At 42.0% G+C, this 13,655-nt stretch overlaps 1 protein-coding gene across 2 annotated transcripts in view; it reads right to left on the bottom strand.

Moving 5' to 3' along the window:
- The window catches only part of cacul1 (CDK2 associated cullin domain 1), a 200,462-nt gene that overhangs the window by 96,506 nt on the left and 90,301 nt on the right, over positions 1-13,655 (bottom strand). The gene's annotated exons all lie outside the window — the stretch shown is intronic.

The raw sequence follows: 13,655 nt of genomic DNA on the forward strand, positions 1-13,655 counted from the left end.
CTGTCATTCATTCTTTGGGGGCACTTCTCTTCTTTCGAGGAGAAAAAATATTTCAGGGTGTATATTGGATACAGTTCTCTGACATTAAATGTACCTTTGAAACCTTGCTGAGGCCCAGCAACAACTCTCAAGACACCTCCTCCTACTTACCCCTCAAACAAGATCCCACTAAGGAGCATCAGGCCATTGCCTCCCACACCATCACTGACCTTATTAGCTCTGAGGATCTCCCATCCACTGCCACCATCCTCATAGTTCCATCATCCCCCATTTCTACCTCCTACCCAAGATCCATAAACCCACTTGTTCAGGTAGACCCATTGTTTCAGCTTGTCCCTGCCCCTCTGAACACATATCTGCATACTTCGACTCTGTTTTATTCCCCCCCCCCCCCAGTTCAGTCCCTTCCTACTTACATCTGTGATACTTCACACACTCTGGATCTTTTCAATGATTTCAGGTTCCCTGGTCCCCATCATCTTATTTTCACTATAGATGTCCAGTCCCTACACAGTTCCATCCCCAACCAGGAAGGCCTCAAAGATTTCTGTTTCTTTCTGGACATTAGTCCCAACCAGTTCCCCTCGAACCCCCACTCTCTGTCTAGTGGAACTTGGCCTCGCTATATATAATTTCTCCTTTGGTTTCTCTCATTTCCTTCAAACAAAAGGTGTAGCCATGGGCAGTCACATTGGTGTCAGCTATATATGCCATTTTGTTGGCTATGATTATGTCTTGAAACAGCCCATGTTTCAAGCCTACATTGGTGTCCGTCCCACACTTCTCCTTTGCTACATTGATGTCTGCATTGGTGCTGCTTCCTGCACCCTGCAGAGCTCGATGTCATCATCAACTTTGCCTCCAACTTCCACCCTGCCCTCAAATTTACCTGGCCAATCTCTGAAACCTCCCTCCTCTTTCTTGATCTCACTGTCTCTATCACTGGAGACAGCTTATCTACTGATGTCTATTATAACCCCGCAGACTCCAACAGCTACCTGGATTGTACCTCTCCCCACCCTATTACTTGTAAAAATGCCATCCTTTTCTTTCAATTCCTCCATCTCCGCTGCATATGCTTCCAGGATGAGGCTTTTCACTCGAGGATGAAGGAGGTGTCCTCCTTTTTCAAATAAAGGAGCTTCCTTTCCTCCCCCCGTCAACGTGGCCCTCAACCGCATCTCTTCCATTTCCCACACATCTGTTCTTACCCCATCCTCCCACCACCCTAGCAGGGATAGGGTTCCTCTTGTCCTCACTTACCACCCCACCAGCGTCCACGTCCAGCACATATTTCTCCAAAACTTCTGCCATCTCCAACAGGATCCCACCAAACACATCTTTCCCTCCCCCCACATTACGCTTTCCATAGGGATCACTCACTACGTGACTCCCTTGTCCATTCGTCCCTCCTGTATATCAGTTTGACCCAAAGTAGATTGGAAAACTTCTTCATGAAGAATACAGTGTCGGGAAGTGTATGGTCACGCACATTGGTAGAAGGAATAAAAGCATAGACTATTTTCTAAACGGGAAGAAAATTCAAAAATGCAAATTCAGAAGGACTTGAGACTACTTGTGCAGGATGTCTTAAGTGTTAACTTGCAGGCTGAGTCAGTGGTGATGAAGGCAAGTGCAATATTAGCATTCATTTCAACAAGTCTGGAATATAAAAGCAAGTATGTAATATGGAGGTTTTAAGGCACAGGTGAGGCCTCAATTGGAGTACTGAGAGCAGTTTTGCGCCCTTATCTAAGAAACAATATGCTGACATTGGACAAGGTTCAAAGAAGGTTAACAAAAATGATTCCAGGATTGAAAAGCTTATCATATGAGGAAAGTTTGATGGCTCTGGGGCTGTACTCACTGGAATTTAGAAGATTGAGAGGTGACCTCATTGAGACCTATGAAATGTTGAAAGGCCTAAATAGAGTGGATGTGGAGAGGATATTTCCTACAGTGTGGAAATTTAGGACCAAAAGGCACAACCTCAGAATAGAAGTACGTCCATTTAGAATGGTGATGAGGAGGAATTTCATTAACCAGAGGGTGGTGAATCTGTGGTATTTGTTGCCACAGGCGACTGTGGAAGCCAGGATATTTGGTGTATTTGTGGCGGAGGTTGATAGATTCTTGATAAGTTAAGGTGTGAAAAGTTACAGAGAGAAGGCAAGAGAATGGGATTGAGGGGGGAATGAAGTGGTAGAGCAAACTCGATGGGTCAAATGGCCTAATTCTGCTTATATGGCTTTTGGTCATATATCTAACATAAAATCTACATCCTGCAGTATTTAGACTCTAATTACATGTAAAGTAACAAGTGTAAATTATTTCTAAAATCTGCAGGGCAGTGCATGGCCTCTGATAGAGCAGATTAACTAATAAATATACAGGAAGATAGGTACAACAAATTATCCATTTAGCCTTGCCTTTTATAAGACAGGAGCTGATTCACATCAACTGAACTTGTCCCTTCTGCCCAGCTAATACTTCAACATAAATCTATGTAATCCTAAGAACAAAAATGAGAAATAGACTATGAACTCTTAAACCTGTTCTCTTACAAAGTAAGATTACGGATAAACTCAGACCTTGTAGCCCTTCCCAATACCCATAGTGTGGTAACTCCTACTTTACAAAAAGACCACTCGACAACTTGATGGCCAAAAGAGCATCTTTATCTGGGACGGCAAATGATATTTAAATACAGAGGCTTCCAGGTACCTCGTGCGGCATGGGTGACGGAACTATATACAATGCATACTGGGTGTAAAAAGAACGGAAGTAAAGACCCCACCAACCCCAGATCCCACCTCTTGCTACCAACAGCTTCCCGATTAGTATTAACTTACTTTTAATAATACTCACATTACAACACACAGCACTTAATCCCCTTACAAGTTTAAAAGGTCTATTTCAATTTTGAACATTAATGATGCATCTGTAGTTCTCTGGAGTATAGAATTGTGAAGAGTCTCTACCCCCAAAGAGATTCTTCTTCACATCAGTTATAAATTGCCAACCCCATAATCTGTGATTGCTACATTTGGTTCTGGATTCTCCCCACATTATCTATCCTTAAAACACCCTCAGATGAACTCATCTCTTACGAGGGGTGATTGATAAGTTTGTGGCCTAAGGTAGACGGAGATGAGTTATACAGCTCTCATTACATGCACATGCAAGTCAACTGTGAGTGATTATGCAAAAAGTTTGAAGTTAATAACTTATCTCCTTCTACCTTAGGCCACAAACTTATCAATCACCCCTGATGAGTACACTTTCTGGAGGTCCAAGATTTGTATGTTCCACAACTGCTGGACTAAGTGTGTAAATGTAGGAGGGGATTATATTGAAAAATAAATGTGCTAGGTTTTCTAAAATTAACTCCTTCTACCCTAGGCCACGAACTTATCAATCACCCCTTGTATTCTTCTAAGCTACAGAAAGTACAGGGCCAATCGATTCAATCTTTCCTCATTCAGAAGCTACTCTAGCACTGGCTGCTTTGAAGAGTTCAAAATTGTATGCAATTCACCAAATGTGGCCTCACAGCCCTGTACAGTTGGATCAAGATTTCTACATTTGTATTCCATTACTCTTACAATGAAGTTCAACATTCTACTTGGTGTCTTTATCACTTGATGTACACATACCAAATACTTCTTTCATAACATGACATTAATGATTTAGAGCAACTTCTCAATTTATTTACTGTCATATATTTATATAATTTGGTATATTCAAGTACATTTCATTCTATATAATGATTGACTTATGTATGATTTTTAATCTTGTCTCGTATTGTTATGCCTCTATTGATTTCTCTTTACAATCTATGTAAAGCACGTTGAGCCTGCAATTTAATGTATGAAAGGTGCTATATAAATAATGTTATTGTTATAATATTTCTATTCTTCCTACAAAGTGGGTAACTTCAGATCCCTATATTATACTCCAACTGAATTGTTTTCCCACTCACTGACTATTCTCATATCCTTTTATAGATTCTGTTTCCTCATCACAACTTACTTTTCCAATTTGTTTTGTAGTATTAGCACGTTCAGTTCCAGCAGTTAAGAAAATGAGAACCTCTAAGCAGCTTTGGCAATAGTTAGTTTATCAACCCGCAAATGATTCACTTATCTCTACTCCATTATTTCTGTAATCCAACCAATCCCACTTCAAACTAATGGCTAACCACCTTACAGTGACCTTTATTGTGATACTTTGTCAAATGCTTTTGGAAATTTCAATACATTGCAAAAACTGGTTCCGCTTTAACTACCGTACTAATGGCATTAGAAATAGCTCCAATATTTTGTCAAGTAGATACTAGATTCAAGCACTTTTCCAATGACAGATATTAGCCTAATTAGCCTACACTTAACTGTTCCACAATCCCTCCATCTCTGAATAGCAGTGCTCATTTACTGCTTGCTAATTCACAAAGCTTTTCAAGAATCTGATCAATTTTCAAAGATCGCAACCAATGGACACATAATTTCGACAGCCACTCCTTAAAAATAACATGGTTAAAATTAATGATCTACCTAGTATCAATGGTGGTTTTACAGAAGAGAGATGTACATTTTGAACAAACAAAATATACAACTTTACTCTTATTCCTATGGTATTATGGTGGGGCTGAGAGGTAAATAGATCAGGCAAGATTAAATGACAGAGAAGACAAGATGGGCCAAATGGCTTAATTCTGTTCCTATATCTTATGGTCTACTCCTGAAAGGCCGTCTTCTAATCTTTGGATTATATTCTTTAAATCAAAGTTCAAATTAAATTTATTATCAAAGGAAATATATATAACCATATACAACCCTGAGATTAGTTTTCTTATGAGCAATCACAGTAGAATCAATGAAGTACGGACAAACAACCAATGTGTAAAAGACAACAAACTGTACAAATAAACAAATAATAGCGATAATTAAATAAGCAATAAATATCAAGAACATGAGATGAAGAGTCCTTGAAAGTGAGTCCATTGGTTGTGCGGCGTTTCAATGATGGAGCAAGTGAGAACAGTTCAGCGATGGGGTGAGTGAAGCTATCCCCACTGATTCAAGAACCTGATAGTTGAGGGGTATTAATTGTCCCTGAACATGGTGGGAGTCCTGAGGCTCCTGTACCTCCTTCTTGATGGCAGCATTGAGAAGCTCTGGCTAAAAAAATTCCCCCTCATACCCATTCTAAAAGTATGCCCCTCTACTCTAAGGCAGTGTCCTCCAGTCTTAGACTGTCCCACCATAGGAAACATCCACTGTATCAAGGCCTTTCACCATTTGATAGGTTTCAATGAGGTCACCCCTCATTCTTCTGAATTCCAGTGAATACAGGCCCAGAGCTATCAAACGCTCTTCATTTGACAAGCCATTCAATCCTGGAATCAATTTCATGAACCTCCTTTGAACCCTCTCCAGTTTCAGCACATCATTTCAAAGATTAGGGTCCAAACTTGCTCACAATACTCCAAGTGGAGCCTCATCAGTGCTTTATAAAGACTCAACATTACATCCCCGCCCTCTTGACATTGCATCGCATTTGCCTTCCTCACCACAGACTCAACCTGCAAATTAACCTTTAGGGAATCCTGCGCAAGGACTCCTAATTCCTTTTGCAACTCAGTTTTTTGTATTTACACTCCATTGTCTTTCATAGTCATGCCTTTTATTTCTTCTACTAAAATGCGTAACCATACACCTACTAATACTGTATTTGATCTGCCATGTCTTTGCTCATTTTCCTAATCTGTCTGTCCTTCTATAGCCTCTCTACTTTCTCAAAGCTACCTGCCACTCTACCTATTTTCATATCATCTGCAAACTACAATGAAACTATCAATTCCAACATCCAAATCATTGACATGTAACATAAAAAGAATCAATCCAAACACAGGCTCCCATGGAACATCACTAGTTACTGGCAGCCAGCCAGAAAAGTTCCCTTCATTTTGACTCTTTGCCTCCTCCAATCTGCCACTGCTTTATCCATGCTAGTAACGTTACTGTAATACCATGTACTCATAGCTTGTTACGCAGTCTCATACGTGGCACCTTATCAAAGGTCTTCTGAAAATCCAAGTACACAACATCCACTGATTCTTCATTGTCTACTTCTGTTTATTATTTCTTCCAATAATTCCAACAGATTTGTTGGGCAAAATTTTCCCCTGAGGAAACCATGCTGACTGTGGCCTATTTTAATATACGCCTTCAAGTAGCCTGAGACCTCATCCTAAAAATCAACTCTAACATCTTCCCAACCACTGAGGTTAGACTAACTGACCTATAGTTTCCTTTCTTCTGTCTTTTTCCAGTCTTCTGGAATCATTCCAGAATCTCGTGATTCTTGAAAGATGATTCCTAATAGCACCACCTCTTTCAGAACTCTAGGGTGCACACCATCTGATCCAGGTGACTTAACTACCTTCAGACCTTTCAGTTTCCCAAGAACCTTTCTTCTAGTTAAGGTAATTTCACACCCATTATGCCCGATACCTAGAATTTCCACCATACGGCTAATGTCTTCAACAGTGAAGATATTGTCCGTCATTTTGTTGTCCTCCATTACTACCTTTCCAGCATCATTTTCCAGTGGTCTCATATCCACTCTCACCTCTGTTTTACAATTATGTATCTGAAGAAAATGTAAGTATCGTCTTTGATTTTATTGGTTAGCTTACTTTCATATTCTGATTAAGAAGTTACAGAACCTGGACCTCTGTACCTCCCTCTGCAATTGGATCCACAACTTCCTAACCAGAAGACCACAATCTGTGCAGATTGGTGATAATATCACTTCTTCCCTAACTATCAACACTGATGCACCTCAGTTGTGTGTGCTTAGCCCACTGCTCTACTCTCCCTATTCAATGACTATGTGGCTAGGCATAGCTCAAATACCACCTATAAATTTGCTGATGATACAACCATTAGAACCATAGAACATTACAGCACAGAAACAGGCCTTTTGGCCCTTCTTGGCTGTGCTGAACCATTTTTCTGCCTAGTCCCACTGACCTGCATCCAGGCCATATCTCTCCAAACCCCTGTCATCCATATACCTGTCCAAGTTTTTCTTAAATGTCAAAAGTGAGCCCGCATTCACCACTTCATCTGGCAGCTCATTCCACACTCCCACCACTCTCTGTGTGAAGAAGCCCCTCCCTAATGTTCCCTTTAAACTTTTTCCCCTTCACACTTAACCCACGACCTCTGTTTTTATTCTCCCCTGGCCTCAGTGGAAAAAGCCTGCTTGCATTCACTCTATCTATACCCATCATAATTTTATACAACTCTATCAACTCACCCCTCATTCTCCTACCCTCCAGGGAATAAAGTCCTAACCTATTCAACCTTTCTCTGTAACTCAGTTTCTCAAGTCCCGGCAACATCCTTGTAAACCTTCTCTGCACTCTTTCAACCTTATTAATATCCGTTCTGTAATTAGGTGACCAAAACTGCACACAATACTCCAAATTCGGTCTCACCAATGTCTTATACAACCTCACCATTACATCCCAACTCTTATACTCAATAATTTGATTTATAAAGGCCAATGTACTGTTATGAGTGATGGACAGACCTGATGGACAATGGGGTGCAGAGTTAACCATTCCCCCCCCCCACCCCGAGATCTACGAACTATTGCTGTTGCTGTGCTGCTCGTGAGAGAGAGAGATAAAGCCCAGGCAAGAACATCTGCTACAGATAAGAGAGGGGAGAGAGACTGTTGATTTACTGTATTATGACTCTTTCTGGATTATTTACCTTCCACTACAAGGACTGTACTTTGCTCGTTAACATTCCTCATGAGATAGCAGGAGTGGCCTGATTTGATGGACATGGTCATTCAGAGTTGATGGATAGCTGAGACCCCGTGAGTGGGGATAAAAGACAGGTCTGGAGAGACACCCTTCAGACACCCTTCACCCTACTGACTGAGTGTTGGGAACCCACAGAAAGGTGGGGGCTTCAGAGACCGAACAGGAGATCGGTCAGTAAAACTCAGAGTGTTACAGCAGGCCAGTGGGGACTTGTGCGTGTGTCCACTCATGCCAGAGTGACGAGTCCACCACAGAACAGCGGTCTAGCTGAAGACCAGAGGGGTCATAACTGAATGGCCACAACGACACAACGGATTAAGAAAGCCACAAGAGGTTTGCCTGCCGCAGCAGCTGTTGCTGTTACATCTCGCTCGCTCTCTCTCTCTCCAATGATTTCAATACAACAGCCATTACTACTTCAGCATTTATGAACTGAACTCTATACTTTCCTATGACAATTCATTTACCCCTAGACATCGATACAGCTTGTTTATTATTGATTATTATTATTCCTACACTTTTAGGTTTATTACTGCTAACTTGTTTTATATGTATATTTGCATTTTTGATATTGTATTGTGTAGTTTACTAATAAACACCTTTAGTTTGGTACCACCAGACTCCAACGGATTCTTCTTTCTCTGCTGGTCAGACACCCAGTTATGGGGTATGTAACAGTACCAAAAGCTCTCTTTACAACCCTATCTACTTGTGACGCCACTTTTAGGGAATTATGTATCTGTACTCCCAGATCCCTCTGTTCTACACTGTTGGTAGAATCTCAGATGGTGACTAGAGGGCGTACAGGAGTGAGATATGCCAACTAGTGGAGTGGTGTCACAGCAACAACCTTGCACTCAACCTCAGTAAGATGAAAGAACTGACTGGCAAGTTGATGGAGAAGATCCTGTGAGGCAGGATTTATGAACATTTGGAGAGGTATAATATGATTAAGAATAGTCAGCATGGCTTTGTGAAAGGCAGGTCATGCCTTACGAGCCTGACTGAATTTTTGAGGATGTGACTAAACACATTGATGAAGGTAGAGCGGTAAATGTAGTGTATATGGATTTCAGGAAGGCATTTGACAAGGTACCCCATGTAAGGCTTAATCAGAAAGTAAGGAGACATGGGATCTAAGGGGACATGGCTTTGTGGATCCAGTACTGGCTTGCCCACAGAAGGCAAGGAGGTCGGTGACCAGTGGTGTGCCTCAGGGATCTGTTCTGGGACCTCTACTCTTCATGATTTTTATAAATAACCTGGATGAAAAAGCGGAGGGATGGGTTAGTAAATTTGCTGATGACACAAAGGTTAGAGCATTGGCTGATTGGTAGAAGGCAGCAAGTGGGAATAAAAGGATCCCTTTTGGTTGGCAGCCACTGACAAGTGGTGTTCCACAGTGGTCAGTATTCACATCATTTCTTTTTATGCTGTATTTCAATGATTTAGATGATGGAATAGATGGCTTTGATGCCAAGTTTGCAGATGATACGAAGCTTGGTGGAAGGTAGGTAGTGTTGAGGAAACAGGAAGGCTACAGAAGGACTTAGATTAAGAGAAGGGGCAAGAAAGTGGCAAATGAAATACAATGTGGGAAAATGCATGGTCATGCACTTTTGTAGTAGAAATTAATGTGCAGACTATTTTCTATACAGAGAGGAAATCCAAAATACTGAGAAGCAAAGGGACTTGGGAGCCCTTGTGGAAAACACCCTGAAGGTTAACTTAAAGGTTGAGTCAGTGGTGAGGAAAGCAAATGCAATGTTAACGTTCATTTCAAGAGGTCTAGAATACAAGAGCAGGGATGTGATGCTAAGGCTTTATAAGGCACTGGTGAAGCCTCACCTTGAGTACTGTGAACAGTTTTAGGCTCCTCATCTTAGAAAAGATGTGCTGGCTTTGGAGGGGTTTCAGAGGGGGTTCACAAGGATGATTCCAGAAATGAAAGGGTTATCTTATGAGGAACGTTTGATGGGTCTGGGTCTGTACGTGCTGAAATTTAGAAGGATGGTGGGGGGGGGTCCTCATTGAAACCTTTTGAATGTCGAAAGCCCTAGAGTGAGTAGTTGTGGAAAGAATGCTTCCAATGGTGGGGGAGTCTAGGACAAGAGGGTACAGTCTCAGGATAGAAGGTCAGCCATTTAAAACAGAGATGTGGAGAAATTTCTTTAGCCAGAGGGTGGTGAATTGGCAGAATTTGTTACCAAAGGTAGCTATCAAGGCAAGGTCATTGGGTGTATTTACGTCAGAGATTAGTAAATTCTTAAATGGCCATGACATCAAAGGTTATGGGGAGAAGGTCCGGAAGTGGGACTGAGGAGAGGTAAAAAAATAATCAGCCATGAGGGAATGGCAGAGCAGACTTGATGGGCCAAATGGCCCAATTCTGCTCCTATGTCTTATGATCTAATATTTCCCACTGAGCTGCAAGACAAACAGACAAATCCAAGCCATTCAGAATCAGAATCAAGTTTATTATCACCGGCATGTGACGTGAAATTTGTTAGCTTAGCAACAGTAGTTCAATGCAATACATAATCTAGCAGAGAGTAAAAATAAGTAAATCAATTACGTATATTGAATAGATTAAAAATGTGCAAATACAGAAATACTGTACATTAATAAAAAAAAGTGAGTTAGTGTCCAAAGCTTCAATGTCCATTTAAAAATCAGATGGCAGAGGGGAAGAAGCTGTTCCTGAAACGCTGAGCATGTGCCTTCATGCTTCTGTATCTCTTATCTGATGGTAACAGTGAGAAAAGTGCTTGCCCTGGGTGCTGGAGGTCCTTAATAATGGTCATGGCCTTTCTGAGATACTGTTCCCTAAAGATGTCCTGGGTACTTTGTAGGTTAGTGCCAAGATGGAGCTGACTTGATTTACAAGCTTTTGCAGCTTCTTTCACTCCTGTGCAGTAGCCCCTCCTTACCAGACAGTGATGCAGCCTGTCAGAATGCTCTCCACGGTACAACTATAGAAGATTTTGAGTGTAATTGTTGACATACCAAATCTCTTCAAACTCCTAATAAAGTATAGTTGCTGTCTTGCCTTCTTTATGACAACATCGATATGCTGGGACCAGGTTAGATCCTCCAAGGTCTTGACACCCAGGAACTTGAAGCTGCTCACTCTCTCCACTTCTGATCCCTCTAGGAGGATTTGTATGTGTTCCTTCGTCTTACCCTTCCTGAAATCCACAATCAGCTCTTTCGCCTTACTGACATTGAGTGCCAGATTGTTTTTGTGGCACCACTCCACTAGTTGGCATATCTCACTCCGGTACGCCCTCTCGTCACCACCTGAGATTCTACCAACAATGGTTGCATCGTCAGCAAATTTATAGATGGTATTTGAGCTATGCCTAGCCACACAGTCATCTGTATACAGAGAGTAGAGCAGTGGGCTAAGCACACACCCGAGGTGCGCCAGTGTTGATCATTAGCGAGGAGGATATGTTATCACCAATCTGCACAGACTGGGGCTTTCTGGTTAAGAAGTTGAGAATCCAATTGCAGAGGGAGGTACAGAGGCCCAGGTTCTGCAACTTCTCAATCAGGATTGTGAGAATGATGGTATTAAATGCTGAGGTATAGTCTAATAACAGCATCCTGAGATAGGTGTTTGTGTTGTCCAGATGGTCTAAAGCCACGTGGAGAGCCATTGGGATTACGTCTGACATTGATCTATTGTGGCAATAGGCAAATTGCAATGGGTTCAGGTCCTTGCTGATGCAGGAGTTCAGTCTAATTATGACTAACCTCTCAAAGCATTTCATCACTGTCGTTGTGAGTGCTACTGGGCGATAGTCATTAAAGCAGCCCACATTATTTTTCTTAGGAACTGGTATAATTGTTGCCTTTTTGAAGTGGGAACTTCCGCCCATAGCAGTGAGAGGTTAAAAATGTCCTTGAATACTCCAGCTAGTTGGTTGGCACAGGTTTTCAGAACCTTACCAGGTACTCCATTGAGATCTTCCACCCTGCGAGGGTTCACTCTCTTTAAAGACAGTCTAACATTGGCCTCTGAGGTGGAGATCATAGGGTCATCAGGTGCAGCAGAGATCTGCACAGCTGTAGTTGTGTTCTCCCTTTCAAAGTGTGAATAGAAGGCGTTGAGTTCATCTGGTAGTGAAACATCACTGCCATTCATACTATTGGGTTTTGCTTTGTAAGTAGTAAGACCTTGCAGACCCTGCCAGAGTTGCCGTTGGAGATGTCACCTCCAATCTCATTCGAAATTGTCCTCTGCAAATAATACCCGGTTTTCTGGTACAAGCTTGGGTTGCCAGACTTGAATACCACAGATCTTGCCTTGAGCAGACAATTTACAGGCAGTCCCCGGGTTACGTACGAGTTCCGTTCCTGAGTCCATCTTTAAGTTGGATTTGTATGCAAGTCGGAACAAGTACATCCGATATTATTTAGCGTCAGTTAGTCAAACGTTTGTCTTAGTATATAGCATATATTTTACCTTTCTTTGCATATAAAACACTTAAGAAACATAAGTATTCCAATAATTAAACCACTACATTGCTTAGTAATAATTGTAGCTTTCATCAGGGTAGGGCCTTTCACATGCTCCATTATTCTCACTTTATCCTTTAAAATTGTTCCAATCATTGACCAACTGTAGCCTAACGCTTTTCCAATGACGTTTCACCTCTTTCCAAACGCTTTATTATTTCCACTTTATTTTCAATCGAGATCGTTTCCCGTCAATGGAGAAACACTGTGGGCGGTGGGTCCCGCGCTCCACCTGGTCCTAAGGACCCCTGCACTGAATTCCCCAGGTCCTAAAGTCCACTGCACTGAGTCAGGTTAAATGAGACAAATGGGGGCTATGTTGGGTTTGGGTATTTGATCCTCCACAATATTCCGCATTTAAACTGGAGGTGGCAGTGTGTTTTTTTTTAAATATCGAGTTGCGAGCTCAACATCAACCCAGCATGGATGGGGAGCGGTCTGTCACTGGATCAAACTCGGGAACCTCTGTTCTCAAGCCCGGCGCTGATCTCACTGCGCCACCAGCTGACCAGAAAAGGGAGGGGGGGGTCAGGGTGAATCTTGCTAAGAAAAATACAAGTCAAATACAAAGTTACACACTCAACACAGTTACAATGGCAACAACTTAGAATGGTGGATGGCGTCATGATCCGACTTAAAATGGCGGACGGCATCATGATCCAACTTAAAATGGCAGACGGCGTTCTCCTTCCTCAGTTCGTGTTGTTCATAAGTTGAACATTCATAACTCGGGGACTACCTGTACCTCCTGGTTAATCCACAGCTTTTGGTTTGGGAATGTACAGTAAGTCTTCGTGGGCACATACTCACCAACACAGATTTAAATGAAGTTGGTAACAACTGCAGCATACTAATCCATGCTCGAAGATGAATCCCTGAATACAGTCAAAGCAGTCCTGTAGGCGCTCCTATGCTTCCCTTGGCAATACCTTCTTGGTCCTCATTGCTGGTGCTAGTCTTCAGTCTCTGCCTATACTCAGGGAGTAGAAGTACAGTTCAGTGATCAGACTTCCTGAAATGAGGGCGTGGAATAGCATGGTAGGTATTCTTGATGGTGATGTAGCAATGGTCCAGTGTGTTGTTTCCTCTAGTATTGCAAGTGATCTGTTGATCATAGTTGCTTAGTGATTTTTTCAGACTAGCCTGGTTAAAATCTCCCAAAACGATTGTGAAGGCGTTAGGGTGCTCTGTTTCGTGCATGTTGATCCCATTACACAGATCATCTAAAGCCTGCTTGACATGGACCTGAGGTGGAATGTAAACTGCTACCAAAATGATCGCACAGAAC

Source organism: Hemitrygon akajei, chromosome 23 (assembly GCF_048418815.1).
Source record: "Hemitrygon akajei chromosome 23, sHemAka1.3, whole genome shotgun sequence".
Lineage (NCBI taxonomy): Eukaryota > Metazoa > Chordata > Chondrichthyes > Myliobatiformes > Dasyatidae > Hemitrygon > Hemitrygon akajei.